This window comes from Squalius cephalus (genome assembly GCF_949319135.1).
Source record: "Squalius cephalus genome assembly, chromosome: 7".
Classification (NCBI taxonomy): Eukaryota; Metazoa; Chordata; class Actinopteri; order Cypriniformes; family Leuciscidae; genus Squalius; species Squalius cephalus.
The window spans coordinates 9,722,892-9,741,668 of NC_137128.1; positions in this window are offsets into that span (position 1 = coordinate 9,722,892).

Genomic DNA, 18,777 nt, shown 5'->3' on the forward strand with positions numbered 1-18,777 from the left:
TGTTCTGTGGGAATGCAAAGGGATGCAAGCTGTGATTTGACAGAAAACAGAAAAATGATTATGTTAAAGCTAAAATATATTCATATATAGTTTTTTTCACTTTATGTTTTGAATGTTGAGTATGTGTCATTGCATTATATGCACTTTAGAACATTATTTATTTTGAAAATAATATGAAAACGATCTTAATAGATTTTAAAAGCAAGTCTAGTTTTAGGGAATTTGTTTTATAACAATGTCTTTTTCATGTAAACATGAATGAAGAATACCATAGAATTAAACAAATATAATTAGAGAAAAGTCTTACCTTTCTTTTCCTTTATTCAGCTGGTCTTGTAAATGAGATATGAGACAAACATACAATTCAGTTAAGACTACTGTAAGTGTCTTTTCTAATTAGGCAATGAACTTATTTTTGGATTTTAAATCTGAATTAAAATTGTATTTTGATTGTTGTTAAAATGATTCACATCACACCTTAGTCAGGGAATAAAAATAATTTAAATTAATTATTTTTTTTTTTTTTTACTTTATTTAGTTTAGGCAATATTATTGTTTTTGAGGTATAAAGCCAATTCTCTTATTTTACCTTTTTATTTATATATGTAATATGTCCATATATTCCTTAATAGGCCCAATGTAGAAACATATCGAATGACACTTTCATTTACACTTTTGACATTTACTGTTACGAGACAAAGCATTTCTCCATGAACTAAGGTAAGAATGTAATACAGCATACAAAAGCATGCTAAAATATAGCTGCAAGCAGCAATACAGGGGCCAAGCCCTGAAGCAGCAGCAACTCTCCCCATCCCTCCCCATCCCTCCCCTCCCCTCCCCATCCCTCCCCTCCCCTCCCCATCCCTCCCCATCCCTCCCCATCCCTCCCCTCCCCTGCCCTCCCTGCCCCTCTCCTGACCCCTGCCCCTCTCCTGCCCCCTCTGCCCCTCTCCTGCCCTTCCTTGAATTTTTGAACTGGTGGTGGCGCTATAGAGGTGGTCCTAGAGACTCTAAAATTGGTCCAATTACTATTCATTACAATCACTACAAGTGTGCTAAATTTGAAAAAAAAACAAAAAAAACAGCTGTTTTAGTAGTACAAGTGAAAATGAACTCAATATGAAGATGTTTTATATAAATTTGCTGCATGTTATATTTATGGAGATCCTTTCTCAGATACACATCATGTGTGGATCTAAAACAACTTTTCCACCACTTAAGGCCACAGTACTTCTTCAGTCTGGACATGTGCCACACAGGAATCGAACCCACGACCGTAATGGTTTTGGATTCATGACACATGGTTTAACAACTTGCGCCACTCAGAGGACGCAAATTTCAAAGCTGTAGAGGAGAGGCTTCAGTGTAAGAATAAGCACACAAAAACATGTTAACGAGATTAGCATGCTAAGATAGCTTAATGCTAATGTAGCTTATGGTTATCCTGATAGCTGAAGAGCCACATTAGAAAGAATGGCATCTGGTTAGCATGCTAACCAATTATTATGCTAAGGTAACTAGCATAAGGCAACAAACACAGGCTAGGTCAACTTCGGAGATGAATATCTCGGGAACGGTAGCAAATATCAAAAATCTGTTCAGTCATTTCTGTGCGGCTCGGTCCAAAGAACATCTGATCAAATTTTTGACAAAATTGAGCAAGATTTGAAGGAGGAGTAGCGAAAAAACTGTTTTTCATTTGTTCCAATATGGCGGATAGTCACATTGTTGGAAAATGACAAATGAGATATCGACGGACTCGGCATAAGCCAAGAAACATAATGACGTAAAGAAATCAAAATTTGAACAATGTTTTCAAAAGTTATAAGCGTTTTTGAAAAAGACCCTATATCTCTGGAACACTAGGTGGCGCTGCGTTCAATCTTCTCATGTACCTTCAGGACATTGTGTCGATGATCCATACTAAATTTTGTGAAGATATGTCAAATAGTTTAAAAGTTATTGCAAATTATGACAAAATTCAAAATGGCGGACACGTGGTACATCCCATCCTGGCAAAATCGGTATCCATGGATTCGGCATGACCCAAGGAATCCATAGATAATACATTTATGATTTTCTGACAAACTGTTCAAAAGTTATTGACCAAAATAGCTATTTTCCATATCTCATGACCTGTAGGTGGCGCTGTTCCCAACTTTGGCAAGGTCCCTCAAACCATGCTTCCAATCAAGTGTACCAATTTTTGTTTCGATTGATCAAACTTTGGCCGAGATACAGCCTCTACACCAATTTTGGGTCAACCTCATTAAGTTTGCGACATCATAACTTTTGAACAAAGATGAATAAAAAAATCTGTTCAGTCATTTCTATGCGGCTCAGTCCAAAGATCATTTGAGCAAATTTTGGACAAAATTGGACAAATTTTGAAGGAGGAGTAGCGAAAAAACGGAATACTGTACTTTACAAAATGGCTACTACTGTAATGGGCGGAGTCTTAATGTAAGCTATTGATTTTGATCACCATGATGAGATGAATCAAGTGTACTAAGTTTTATTTCTCTAGATCAAAGGATTCAAAAGTTATAACCATTTCAATGTTGAATTTTTGAACTGGTGGTGGCGCTATAGAGTTGGTCCTAGAGACACCAAATTTGGTCCAATTACTATTCATGGCTATCTCTACAACTGTGCCAAATTTCATCATTTTCCTATGTACGGTTCATAGGGCTGCCATAGACTTCCATTGGCGGAAGAAGAAGAAGAAGAAGAATAATAATAAATATAGCTGCAAGCAGCAATACAGGGGCCAAGCCCTTCAAGGCACCGCAAGCAGAACAAGTATGGCGCACTGCAAGCACATCAAGCACAGCCAGCACATCATGTACAGCAACACAGCAAGTACTGTAAGCACTGCAGCGCAGCAAGCATTTAAGCACCAACAGCAGTGCGAAGCCAGAAGAACAAAAAGAGCAGAAATTTAATATACAAGTAAATGTACATCAAGCACAGCAAGTACTGTAAGCAAAGCAGCGCAGCGAGCATTTAAGCACCAACAGCAGTGCAGAGCCGGAAGGAATTGAAATGACAACTGTATAAAAAAACACAGGACTTGAACCCACGACTGGAATGGTTCGGGATTCATGACACTTGGTTTAGCAACTTGCGCCACTCAGAGGACACGAATTGCAAAGCTGCAGAGGAGAGGCTTCAGTGTAAGAATAAGCACAAAAAAGCATGTTAACCAGATTGGCATGCTATGCTAGTTTTGTTTATGGTTAACTTGATAGCTGAAGGGTCACATTAGAAAGAATGGCATCTGGTTAGCATGCTAATCAATTATTATGCTAAGCTAACTAGCATAAGGCAAAAAACACAGGCTAGGTCAACTTTGGAGACAAATATCTCGAGAACGGTAGTGAATATAAAAAATCTGTTGAGTCATTTCTCTGCGGCTCAGTCCAAAGAACATCTGATCAAATTTTGGGCAAAATTGAGCAAAATTTGAAGGAGGAGTAGCAAAAAAACTGTTTTTCATTTGCTCCAATATGGTGGACAGTCACATTGTTGGAAAATGACAAATGTGACATCGTCGGAATCTGCATCAGCCACGGAACATAATGACATAAAGAAATCAAAATTTGAACAATGTTTTCAAAAGTTATAAGCGTTTTTGCAAAATACCTTATATCTCTGGAACACTAGGTGGCGCTGTGTTCAAAGTTCTCAGGTACCTTCAGGACTTACTAATGATGATCCATACTAAATTTTGTGCTGATATGTCAAATAGTTTAAAAGATATTGCAATTTATGACACAATTCAAAGTGGCGGACACATGGTTCATCTGATCTCGAATAATTAATTAATCGGCATGACACAAGGAATCCATAGATACCACATTTATGATTTTCTGACAAACTGTTCAAATGTTATTGGCAAAAATAGTAATTTTCCAGATCTCATGACCTGTAGGTGGCGCTGTTGCCAACTTTGGCATGGACCCTCAGGTCATGGCTCCGATGAAGCGTACTAATTTTCATTTCGATTGATCGATTTTTGGCCGAGATACAGCCTCTGAACCAATTTTGGGTTGACCTCGTTAACTTTGCGACATCATAACTTTTTTTTTTCCAGTATAGCAAAAAATTCTGTTCAGTCATTTCTGTGCGGCTCAGTCCAAAGATCATTTGAGCAAATTTTGGAGAAAATTGGACAAATTTTGAAGGAGGAGTAGCGAAAAAACTGAATACTGTACTTTTCAAAATGGCCACTACTGTAATGGGCGGAGTCTTAATGTAAGGTATTGGTTGTGATCAGCATGATGAGTGGAATCAGGTGTACTAAGTTTCATGTCTCTAGATCAAAGGGTTCAAAAGTTATAACCATTTCATTGTTGAATATTTGAACTGGTGGTGGCGCTATGGAGTTGGTGCTAGAGACTCAAAAATTGGTCCAATTACTATTCATTACCATCACTAGAAGTGTGCCAAATTTCATCATTTTCCTATGTACGGTTCATAGGGCTGCCATAGACTCCCATTTGCGGAAGAAGAAGAATTGTTATTCTGACAATAACAATTGCTAATATAGCTGCAAGCAGCAATACAGGGGCCAAGCCCTGAAGCAGCAGCAACTCTCCCCATCCCTCCCCTCCCCTGCCCTGCCCTCCCCTCCCTGCCCCTCTCCTGCCCCCTCTGCCCCTCTCCTGCCCCCTCTGCCCCTCTCCTGCCCTTCCTTGAATTTTTGAACTGGTGGTGGCGCTATAGAGGTGGTCCTAGAGACTCTAAAATTGGTTCAATTACTATTCATTACAATCACTACAAGTGTGCTAAATTTGAAAAAACAGCTGTTTTAGTAGTACAAGTGAAAATGAACTCAATATGAAGATGTTTTATATAAATTTGCTGCATGTTATATTTATGGAGATCCTTTCTCAGATACACATCATGTGTGGAACTAAAACAACTTTTCCACCACTTAAGGCCACCGTACTTCTTCAGTCTGGACATGTGCCACACAGGAATCGAACCCACGACCGTAATGGTTCGGGATTCATGACACGTGGTTTAACAACTTGCGCCACTCAGAGGACGTAAATTTCAAAGCTGCAGAGGAGAGGCTTCAGTGTAAGAATAAGCACACAAAAACATGTTAACGAGATTAGCATGCTAAGCTAGCTTAATGCTAATGTAGTTTATGGTTATCCTGATAGCTGAAGAGCCACATTAGAAAGAATGGCATCTGGTTAGCATGCTAACCAATTATTATGCTAAGGTAACTAGCATAAGGCAACAAACACAGGCTAGGTCAACTTCGGAGATGAATATCTCGGGAACGGTAGCAAATATCAAAAATCTGTTCAGTCATTTCTGTGCGGCTCGGTCCAAAGAACATCTGATCAAATTTTGGACAAAATTGAGCAAGATTTGAAGGAGGAGTAGCGAAAAAACTGTTTTTCATTTGTTCCAATATGGCGGATAGTCACATTGTTGGAAAATGACAAATGAGATATCGACAGACTCGGCATAAGCCAAGAAACATAATGACGTAAAGAAATCAAAATTTGAACAATGTTTTCAAAAGTTATAAGCGTTTTTGAAAAAGACCCTATATCTCTGGAACACTAGGTGGCGCTGCGTTCAATCTTCTCATGTACCTTCAGGACATTGTGTCGATGATCCATACTACATTTTGTGAAGATATGTCAAATAGTTTAAAAGTTATTGCAAATTATGACAAAATTCAAAATGGCGGACACGTGGTACATCCCATCCTGGCAAAATCGGTATCCATGGATTCGGCATGACCCAAGGAATCCATAGATACCACATTTATGATTTTCTGACAAACTGTTCAAAAGTTATTGACCAAAATAGCTATTTTCCATATCTCATGACCTGTAGGTGGCGCTGTTCCCAACTTTGGCAAGGTCCCTCAAACCATGCTTCCAATCAAGTGTACCAATTTTTGTTTCGATTGATCAAACTTTGGCCGAGATACAGCCTCTACACCAATTTTGGGTCAACCTCATTAAGTTTGCGACATCATAACTTTTGAACAAAGATGAATAAAAAAATCTGTTCAGTCATTTCTGTGCAGCTCAGTCCAAAGATCATCTGATCAAATTTTGAACAAAATTGAGCAAGATTTGAAGGAGGAGTAGCAAAAAAACTGTTTTTCATTTGTTCCAATATGGCGGATAGTCACATTGTTGGAAAATGACAAATGAGATATCGACGGACTCGGCATAAGCCAAGGAACATAATGACGTAAAGAAATCAAAATTTGAACAATGTTTTCAAAAGTTATAAGCGTTTTTGCTAAATACCTTATATCTTTGGAACACTAGGTGGCGCTGTGTTCAATCTTCTCATGTACCTGCAGGACATTGTGTTGATGATACATACTAAATTTTTTAAAGATATGTCAAATAGTTTAAAAGTTATTGCAAATTATGACAAAATTCAAAATGGCGGACACGTGGTACATTCCATCCTGGCAAAATCGGTATCCATGGATTCGGCATGACCCAAGGAATTCATAGATACCACATTTATGATTTTCTGACAAACTGTTCAAAAGTTATTGACCAAAATAGCTATTTTCCATATCTCATGACCTGTAGGTGGCGCTGTTCCCAACTTTGGCAAGGTCCCTCAAACCATGCTTCCAATCAAGTGTACCAATTTTTGTTTCGATTGATCAAACTTTGGCCGAGATACAGCCTCTACACCAATTTTGGGTCAACCTCATTAAGTTTGCGACATCATAACTTTTGAACAAAGATGAATAAAAAAATCTGTTCAGTCATTTCTATGCGGCTCAGTCCAAAGATCATTTGAGCAAATTTTGGACAAAATTGGACAAATTTTGAAGGAGGAGTAGCGAAAAAACGGAATACTGTACTTTACAAAATGGCTACTACTGTAATGGGCGGAGTCTTAATGTAAGCTATTGATTTTGATCACCATGATGAGATGAATCAAGTGTACTAAGTTTTATTTCTCTAGATCAAAGGGTTCAAAAGTTATAACCATTTCAATGTTGAATTTTTGAACTGGTGGTGGCGCTATAGAGTTGGTCCTAGAGACACCAAATTTGGTCCAATTACTATTCATGGCTATCTCTACAACTGTGCCAAATTTCATCATTTTCCTATGTACGGTTCATAGGGCTGCCATAGACTTCCATTGGCGGAAGAAGAAGAAGAAGAAGAAGAAGAAGAATAATAATAAGAAAACTAACAGATACAATAGGTGCCTTGCCCCTTCGGGGCTTGGCCCCTAATAATAAGAAAACTAACAGATACAATAGGTGCCTTGCCCCTTCGGGGCTTGGCCCCTAACAAGCAGCAATACGGGGCCAAGCCCCTGAAGGGGCTGTAGCGCAATGCAGAGCCAGAAGAGCAAAAACATCAGAAATTAAATGTACATGTAAATGTACATCAAGCACAGCAAGTACTGTAAGCACAGCAGCACAGCAAGCATTTAAGCACCAACAGCAGTGCGGAGCCAGAAGAACAAAACATCAGAAATTAAATGTACATGTAAATGTACATCAAGCACAGCAAGTACTGTAAGCACAGCAGCACAGCAAGCATTTAAGCACCAACAGCAGTGCGGAGCCAGAAGAACAAAAAGAGCAGAAATTGAATATCCATGTAAATGTACATCAAGCACAGCAAGCAAAGCGAGCATTTAAGCACCAACAGCAGTGCAGAGCCGGAATGAATTGAAATGAAAACCTTATACCCAATTTTAAAGTTGCCCCACAGAGGATTCGAACCCACGACCTGAATAGTTCTGGATTCATGACACGTGGTTTAGCAACTTGCGCCACTCAGAGGACAGAAGATGCAGAGGAGAGGCTTCAGAGTAAGATTAAGCACAAAAAAATCATGTTAACCAGATTAGCATGCTAAAATAGCTTAATGCTAATGTAGATTATGGTTAACCTGATAGCTGAAGAGCCACATTAGAAAGAATGGCATTTGGTTAGCATGTTAACCAATGATTATGCTAAGCTAACTAGCATAATGCAACAAACACAAGCAAGGTCAACTTTGGAGACAAATATCTCGAGAACAGTAGTGAATATCAAAAATCTGTTCAGTCACTTCTGTGCGGCTCAGTCCAAAGAACATCTGATCAAATTTTGGGCAAAATTGAGCAAAATTTGAAGGAGGAGTAGCGAAAAAACTGTTTTTCATTTGCTCCAATATGGCGGACAGTCACATTGTTGGAAAATGACAAATGAGATATTGTCGGAATCTGCAAAAGCCACAGAACATAATGACATAAAGAAATCAAAATTTTAACAATGTTTTCAAAAGTTATAAACGTTTATGCATAAGACCTTATATCTCTGGAACACTAGGTGGCGCTGTGTTCAAAGTTCTCAGGTACCTTCAGGACTTGCTAATGATGATCCATACTAACTTTTGTGAAGATATGTCAAACAGTTTAAAAGTTATTGCAATTTATGACAAAATTCCAAATGGCGGACACGTGGTTCATCCGATCTTGGATAATTCAGTATCCACGGATTTGGCATGATGCAAGGAATCCATAGATACCACATTTATTATTTTCTGACAAACTGTTCAAAAGTTATTGGCCAAAATAGCTATTTTTCATATCTCATGACCCGTAGGTGGCGCTGTTCCCAACTTTGGCAAGGAACCTCAGATCATGCTTCCGGTGAAGCGTACCAATTTTCGTTTCGATTGATCAAACTTTGGCCGAAATACAGCCTCTGAACCAATTTTGGGTCGACCTCGTTAACTTTGCGACATCATAACTTTTTTTTTTTCCAGTATAGCAAAAAATTCTGTTCAGTCATTTCTGTGCGGCTCAGTCCAAAGATCATTTGAGCAAATTTTGGAGAAAATTGGACAAATTTTGTAGGAGGAGTAGCGAAAAAACGGAATACTGTACTTTTCAAAATGGCCACTACTGTAATGGGCGGAGTCTTAATTTAAGGTATTGGTTGTGATCAGCATGATGAGTGGAATCAGGTGTACTAAGTTTTTTGTCTCTAGATCAAAGGGTTCAAAAGTTATAACCATTTCAATGTTGAATTTTTGAACTGGTGGTGGCGCTATGGAGTTGGTGCTAGAGACTCAAAAATTGGTCCAATTACTATTCATTACCATCACTAGACGTGTACCAAATTTCATCATTTTCCTATGTACGGTTCATAGGGCTGCCATAGACTTCCATTGGCGGAAGAAGAAAAATACTATTATTCTGACAATAACAATTGCTAATATAGCTGCAAGCAGCAATACGGGGCCAAGCCCTGCAAGGCAGAGCAAGCAACAGCCGCTGTAGCGCAATGCGGAGCCAGAAGAGCAAAACATCAGAAATTTAATGTACATCAAGCACAGTAAGCACATCAATTACAGCAGCACAGCTAGCATTTAAGCACCAACAGCAGTGCAGAGCCGGAAGGAATTTAAATTATTATTTTATACACAATTTCAAAGTCGCCCCACACTGGTCTCGAACCCACGACCACAATGGTTCGGGATTCATGACGCATGGTTGAACCACTTGCGCCACCCAGAGGACATGTTTTACAAAGCTGCAGAGGAGAGGCTTCAGTGTGTGAATGAGCACACAAAATCATGTTAACGAGATTAGCATGCTAAGCTAACTTAATGCTAATATAGCTTATGATGTGGTACATCCAATGCTGGCAAAATAGATATCCTCAGATTCGACATGACGCAAGGAATCGATAGACACCAATTTTATGATTTTGTGACAAACTGTTCACAAGTTACAGCCTCTGAACCAATTATGGGTTGACCTCATTAAGTTTGCGACATCATAACTTTTTTTTTCCAGTATAGCAAAAAAATCGGGGACAGTACTTTTATGCGGCTCAGTCCGAAGATCATTTGAGTACATGTTTGGACAAAATTAGACCAATTTTGAAGGAGGAGTAGCGAAAAAACTGTTTTACATTCACTCCAATATGGCGGCCAGTCACATTGTTGATAAATAACATATGAGATATCGTTGAAATCGGCATAAGCCAAGGAATATATTGACATAAAGAAATCAAATTTCAAGCAATGTTAGCAAAAGTTATAAGCGTTTTTTCAAAAAACAATGATATCTCTGGAACACTAGGTGGCGCTGTGATCAAATTTCTCAGGTACCTTCGGGCCATGCTAATGATGATCCATACCAAATTTGGTGAAGAAATTTCAAATAGTTTAAAAGATATTGCAAATTATGACATCATTCAAAATGGCGGACACGTGGTACATCCCATCATGGCAAAATCGATATCCACGGATTTGTCATGACCCAAGGAATCGATAGACACCAAGTTTATAATTTTCTGACAAACTGTTCATAAGTTATTGGCCAAAATATGCATTTTCCATATCTCATGACCCGTAGGTGGCGCTGTTCCCAACTTTGGCATGGAACCTCAGATCATGCTTCCGATGAAGTGTACCAATTTTCGTTTCGATTGATCAAAGTTTGGCCGAGCTATAGCTTCTGAACCAATTTTGGGTCGACCTCGTTAAGTTTGCGACGTCATAACTTTTGATCAGAGAAGAATAAAAAAAATCGGGGACAGTACTTTTATGCGGCTCAGTCCGAAGATCATTTGAGTACATGTTTGGACAAAATTAGACCAATTTTGAAGGAGGAGTAGCAAAAAAACTGCATACTGTACTTTTCAAAATGGCCACTACTGTAATGGGCGGAGTCTTAATGTAAGATATTGGTTCTAATCAGCATGATGAGATGAATCAGGTGTACTAAGTTTCATTTTTCTAGATCAAAGGGTTCAAAAGTTATAACCATTTCAATGTTGAATTTTTGAACTGCTGGTGGCGCTATAGAGTTGGACCTAGAGACTCAAAAATTGCTACAATTACTTTTCATTACCATCACTACAAGTGTGCCAAATTTCATCATTTTCCTATGTATGGTTCATAGGGCTGCCATAGACTTCAAGAGGAGGAAGAAGAATAATAATAATAATAATAAATATAGCTGCAAGCAGCAATACGGGGCCAAGCCCTGCAAGGCAGAGCAAGCAACAGCCGCTGTAGCGCAATGCGGAGCCAGAAGAGCAAAACATCAGAAATTTAATGTACATCAAGCACAGTAAGCACATCAATTACAGCAGCACAGCTAGCATTTAAGCACCAACAGCAGTGCAGAGCCGGAAGGAATTTAAATTATTATTTTATACACAATTTCAAAGTCGCCCCACACTGGTCTCGAACCCACGACCACAATGGTTCGGGATTCATGACGCATGGTTGAACCACTTGCGCCACCCAGAGGACATGTTTTACAAAGCTGCAGAGGAGAGGCTTCAGTGTGTGAATGAGCACACAAAATCATGTTAACGAGATTAGCATGCTAAGCTAACTTAATGCTAATATAGCTTATGATGTGGTACATCCAATGCTGGCAAAATAGATATCCTCAGATTCGACATGACGCAAGGAATCGATAGACACCAATTTTATGATTTTGTGACAAACTGTTCACAAGTTACAGCCTCTGAACCAATTATGGGTTGACCTCATTAAGTTTGCGACATCATAACTTTTTTTTTTCCAGTATAGCAAAAAAATCGGGGACAGTACTTTTATGCGGCTCAGTCCGAAGATCATTTGAGTACATGTTTGGACAAAATTAGACCAATTTTGAAGGAGGAGTAGCGAAAAAACTGTTTTACATTCACTCCAATATGGCGGCCAGTCACATTGTTGATAAATAACATATGAGATATCGTTGAAATCGGCATAAGCCAAGGAATATATTGACATAAAGAAATCAAATTTCAAGCAATGTTAGCAAAAGTTATAAGCGTTTTTTCAAAAAACAATGATATCTCTGGAACACTAGGTGGCGCTGTGATCAAATTTCTCAGGTACCTTCGGGCCATGCTAATGATGATCCATACCAAATTTGGTGAAGAAATTTCAAATAGTTTAAAAGATATTGCAAATTATGACATCATTCAAAATGGCGGACACGTGGTACATCCCATCATGGCAAAATCGATATCCACGGATTTGTCATGACCCAAGGAATCGATAGACACCAAGTTTATAATTTTCTGACAAACTGTTCATAAGTTATTGGCCAAAATATGCATTTTCCATATCTCATGACCCGTAGGTGGCGCTGTTCCCAACTTTGGCATGGAACCTCAGATCATGCTTCCGATGAAGTGTACCAATTTTCGTTTCGATTGATCAAAGTTTGGCCGAGCTATAGCTTCTGAACCAATTTTGGGTCGACCTCGTTAAGTTTGCGACGTCATAACTTTTGATCAGAGAAGAATAAAAAAAATCGGGGACAGTACTTTTATGCGGCTCAGTCCGAAGATCATTTGAGTACATGTTTGGACAAAATTAGACCAATTTTGAAGGAGGAGTAGCAAAAAAACTGCATACTGTACTTTTCAAAATGGCCACTACTGTAATGGGCGGAGTCTTAATGTAAGATATTGGTTCTAATCAGCATGATGAGATGAATCAGGTGTACTAAGTTTCATTTTTCTAGATCAAAGGGTTCAAAAGTTATAACCATTTCAATGTTGAATTTTTGAACTGCTGGTGGCGCTATAGAGTTGGACCTAGAGACTCAAAAATTGCTACAATTACTTTTCATTACCATCACTACAAGTGTGCCAAATTTCATCATTTTCCTATGTATGGTTCATAGGGCTGCCATAGACTTCAAGAGGAGGAAGAAGAATAATAATAATAATAATAATAAGAAAACTAACAGATACAATAGGTGCCATAGCCCCTTCGGGGCTTGGCCCCTAATAATAATAAGAAAACTAACAGATACAATAGGTGCCATAGCCCCTTCGGGGCTTGGCCCCTAATAATAATAAGAAAACTAACAGATACAATAGGTGCCATAGCCCCTTCGGGGCTTGGCCCCTAATAATAATAAGAAAACTAACAGATACAATAGGTGCCATAGCCCCTTCGGGGCTTGGCCCCTAATAATAATAAGAAAACTAACAGATACAATAGGTGCCATAGCCCCTTCGGGGCTTGGCCCCTAATAATAATAATAAGAAAACTAACAGATACAATAGGTGCCATAGCCCCTTCGGGGCTTGGCCCCTAATAATAAGAATTTTTATTGTTTTGAAATACTAAAATTAGTAAGTGTCTTCAGGACAATAGTTAAAACGTTGTCCAACCTGAATGTTAATTTTAACTTTAACAATACTTAAAGCTTTAAACCAAACAAATGCATGTATAATAGTTTATGTAGTTAACTTAATTTATAAAAGCCAGCTTAATTAAAAAAAAATAGGTTTACTTAGACCATGACAACATCAAATCACACCCTTCTACTCTCTAGCTCACTACACACAATGCATAAAAGGAAATTGACATGAGAATGAACACATAAAGGCAAAAAGTATTAATATGAAGAAAATGCTTACATTGCAAGAATAGTAGATTGTCAAGGACTGCTATAGAAATCATTTTTGATCACAAAACTTTCTGAATACTCAAGACTTCAGGTGAGACTCAACATAGAATAAACAATGTTTCTAATCCCAGAAGAAAGATTAAAAAAATACTTAACTGGAAAATACAGAAACCATTTTATGAAGTTGGACAGGACTCGAACTCACAACCTCTGGGTGATGTGACTGTTACTCATCTAGTAGTACCATTGGGAAAACTGTTTTTTTTTTACATTTTTACCAAGATGCCAAAGTTCAATAAATCAAGTCAAGCGTTAATCTTTATATGAATGTGCCACATATCATATTCTAATGAGTTACTTTTCAGAAAGACACTATGTCTGTAACACAATGGTTTGGGCTCATGGCACATGGTTTAGCATTTTACGCTTAAGCTGCAGAGGAGAGGCTTCAGATTAAGAATGAGCACACAATAAGCACACAAAAGAATTACTTAGCATCTCAACCAGTTAAGCATGCTAAGATATCTTAATGCTAATGTAACTTATGGTTAGCCAATGTGGAGCCAGAAGAGCAAAAAGAGCAGAAATAGAATGTACATGAAGAACAGATAGGTTCAGAAGTACTTATGGATGAAATCAAAACAAGCAGCATTAGCGCAATAGATTAGAAAAATGCCTGAACAAAACAGGAATCAACACAATTTTTATACTCATCCAACACAGGGTTCGAACCTACAACCAGAACGGCTCAGGATTAGAAGCACATGGTTTAGCAGACTGCACCACTCAGAGGATGTACAATCACAAACTTCAGATGAGAGGCTTCAGTGTAAGAATGAGCACACAAAAGCAAGTTAACCAGATTAGCATGCTAAGCTATCTTAATGCTGATGTAGCTTATGGCTTATGATGACGTGGTACATCCAATCCTGGCAAAAAAGATATCCTCGGATTCGACATGACGCAAGGAATCGATAGAGACCAATTTTATGATTTTGTGACAAACTGTTCACAAGTTACAGCCTCTGAACCAATTATGGGTCGACCTCGTTAAGTTTGCGACATCATAACTTTTTTTTTCCAGTAGAGCAAAAAAATCGGGGACAGTACTTTTATGCGGCTCAGTCCGAAGATCATTTGAGTACATATTTGGACAAAATTAGACCAATTTTGAAGGAGGAGTAGCGAAAAAACTGTTTTACATTCGCTCCAATATGGCGGCCAGTCACATTGTTGAAAAATAACATATGAGATATCGTTGAAATCGGCATAAGCCAAGGAATATATTGACATAAAGAAATCAAATTTCAAGCAATGTTGGCAAAAGTTATAAGTGTTTTTTCAAAAAACAATGATATCTCTGGAACACTAGGTGGCGCTGTGATCAAACTTCTCATGTACCTTCGGGCCATGCTAATGATGATCCATACCAAATTTGGTGAAGAAATTTCAAATAGTTTAAAAGATATTGCAAATTATGACATCATTCAAAATGGCGGACACGTGGTACATCCCATCATGGCAAAATCGATATCCACGGATTTGTCATGACCCAAGGAATCGATAGACACCAAGTTTATAATTTTCTGACAAACTGTTCATAAGTTATTGGCCAAAATATGCATTTTCCATATCTCATGACCCGTAGGTGGCGCTGTTCCCAACTTTGGCATGGAACCTCAGATCATGCTTCCGATGAAGTGTACCAATTTTCGTTTCGATTGATCAAAGTTTGGCCGAGCTATAGCTTCTGAACCAATTTTGGGTCGACCTCGTTAAGTTTGCGACGTCATAACTTTTGATCAGAGAAGAATAAAAAAAATCGGGGACAGTACTTTTATGCGGCTCAGTCCGAAGATCATTTGAGTACATGTTTGGACAAAATTAGACCAATTTTGAAGGAGGAGTAGCAAAAAAACTGCATACTGTACTTTTCAAAATGGCCACTACTGTAATGGGCGGAGTCTTAATGTAAGATATTGGTTCTAATCAGCATGATGAGATGAATCAGGTGTACTAAGTTTCATTTTTCTAGATCAAAGGGTTCAAAAGTTATAACCATTTCAATGTTGAATTTTTGAACTGCTGGTGGCGCTATAGAGTTGGACCTAGAGACTCAAAAATTGCTACAATTACTTTTCATTACCATCACTACAAGTGTGCCAAATTTCATCATTTTCCTATGTATGGTTCATAGGGCTGCCATAGACTTCAAGAGGAGGAAGAAGAATAATAATAATAATAATAATAAGAAAACTAACAGATACAATAGGTGCCATAGCCCCTTCGGGGCTTGGCCCCTAATAATAAGAAAACTAACAGATACAATAGGTGCCATAGCCCCTTCGGGGCTTGGCCCCTAATAATAATAAGAAAACTAACAGATACAATAGGTGCCATAGCCCCTTCGGGGCTTGGCCCCTAATAATAATAAGAAAACTAACAGATACAATAGGTGCCATAGCCCCTTCGGGGCTTGGCCCCTAATAATAATAAGAAAACTAACAGATACAATAGGTGCCATAGCCCCTTCGGGGCTTGGCCCCTAATAATAATAATAAGAAAACTAACAGATACAATAGGTGCCATAGCCCCTTCGGGGCTTGGCCCCTAATAATAAGAATTTTTATTGTTTTGAAATACTAAAATTAGTAAGTGTCTTCAGGACAATAGTTAAAACGTTGTCCAACCTGAATGTTAATTTTAACTTTAACAATACTTAAAGCTTTAAACCAAACAAATGCATGTATAATAGTTTATGTAGTTAACTTAATTTATAAAAGCCAGCTTAATTAAAAAAAAATAGGTTTACTTAGACCATGACAACATCAAATCACACCCTTCTACTCTCTAGCTCACTACACACAATGCATAAAAGGAAATTGACATGAGAATGAACACATAAAGGCAAAAAGTATTAATATGAAGAAAATGCTTACATTGCAAGAATAGTAGATTGTCAAGGACTGCTATAGAAATCATTTTTGATCACAAAACTTTCTGAATACTCAAGACTTCAGGTGAGACTCAACATAGAATAAACAATGTTTCTAATCCCAGAAGAAAGATTAAAAAAATACTTAACTGGAAAATACAGAAACCATTTTATGAAGTTGGACAGGACTCGAACTCACAACCTCTGGGTGATGTGACTGTTACTCATCTAGTAGTACCATTGGGAAAACTGTTTTTTTTTTACATTTTTACCAAGATGCCAAAGTTCAATAAATCAAGTCAAGCGTTAATCTTTATATGAATGTGCCACATATCATATTCTAATGAGTTACTTTTCAGAAAGACACTATGTCTGTAACACAATGGTTTGGGCTCATGGCACATGGTTTAGCATTTTACGCTTAAGCTGCAGAGGAGAGGCTTCAGATTAAGAATGAGCACACAATAAGCACACAAAAGAATTACTTAGCATCTCAACCAGTTAAGCATGCTAAGATATCTTAATGCTAATGTAACTTATGGTTAGCCAATGTGGAGCCAGAAGAGCAAAAAGAGCAGAAATAGAATGTACATGAAGAACAGATAGGTTCAGAAGTACTTATGGATGAAATCAAAACAAGCAGCATTAGCGCAATAGATTAGAAAAATGCCTGAACAAAACAGGAATCAACACAATTTTTATACTCATCCAACACAGGGTTCGAACCTACAACCAGAACGGCTCAGGATTAGAAGCACATGGTTTAGCAGACTGCACCACTCAGAGGATGTACAATCACAAACTTCAGATGAGAGGCTTCAGTGTAAGAATGAGCACACAAAAGCAAGTTAACCAGATTAGCATGCTAAGCTATCTTAATGCTGATGTAGCTTATGGCTTATGATGACGTGGTACATCCAATCCTGGCAAAAAAGATATCCTCGGATTCGACATGACGCAAGGAATCGATAGAGACCAATTTTATGATTTTGTGACAAACTGTTCACAAGTTACAGCCTCTGAACCAATTATGGGTCGACCTCGTTAAGTTTGCGACATCATAACTTTTTTTTTCCAGTAGAGCAAAAAAATCGGGGACAGTACTTTTATGCGGCTCAGTCCGAAGATCATTTGAGTACATATTTGGACAAAATTAGACCAATTTTGAAGGAGGAGTAGCGAAAAAACTGTTTTACATTCGCTCCAATATGGCGGCCAGTCACATTGTTGAAAAATAACATATGAGATATCGTTGAAATCGGCATAAGCCAAGGAATATATTGACATAAAGAAATCAAATTTCAAGCAATGTTGGCAAAAGTTATAAGTGTTTTTTCAAAAAACAATGATATCTCTGGAACACTAGGTGGCGCTGTGATCAAACTTCTCATGTACCTTCGGGCCATGCTAATGATGATCCATACCAAATTTGGTGAAGAAATTTCAAATAGTTTAAAAGATATTGCAAATTATGACATCATTCAAAATGGCGGACACGTGGTACATCCCATCATGGCAAAATCGATATCCACGGATTTGTCATGACCCAAGGAATCGATAGACACCAAGTTTATAATTTTCTGACAAACTGTTCATAAGTTATTGGCCAAAATATGCATTTTCCATATCTCATGACCCGTAGGTGGCGCTGTTCCCAACTTTGGCATGGAACCTCAGATCATGCTTCCGATGAAGTGTACCAATTTTCGTTTCGATTGATCAAAGTTTGGCCGAGCTATAGCTTCTGAACCAATTTTGGGTCGACCTCGTTAAGTTTGCGACGTCATAACTTTTGATCAGAGAAGAATAAAAAAAATCGGGGACAGTACTTTTATGCGGCTCAGTCCGAAGATCATTTGAGTACATGTTTGGACAAAATTAGACCAATTTTGAAGGAGGAGTAGCAAAAAAACTGCATACTGTACTTTTCAAAATGGCCACTACTGTAATGGGCGGAGTCTTAATGTAAGATATTGGTTCTAATCAGCATGATGAGATGAATCAGGTGTACTAAGTTTCATTTTTCTAGATCAAAGGGTTCAAAAGTTATAACCATTTCAATGTTGAATTTTTGAACTGCTGGTGGCGCTATAGAGTTGGACCTAGAGACTCAAAAATTGCTACAATTACTTTTCATTACCATCACTACAAGTGTGCCAAATTTCATCATTTTCCTATGTATGGTTCATAGGGCTGCCATAGACTTCAAGAGGAGGAAGAAGAATAATAATAATAATAAATATAGCTGCAAGCAGCAATACAGGGGCCAAGCCGCTGTAGCACAGTAGGGATGTAGCGCAATGCGGAGCCAGAAGAGCAAAAACAGCAGAAATAGAATGTACATGAAGAACAGATGGGTTCAGAGGTACAGATAGGATGAAATCAAAATGAACAAAAGTTCTGATGAGAACAAACAAAGAATGTAGAAA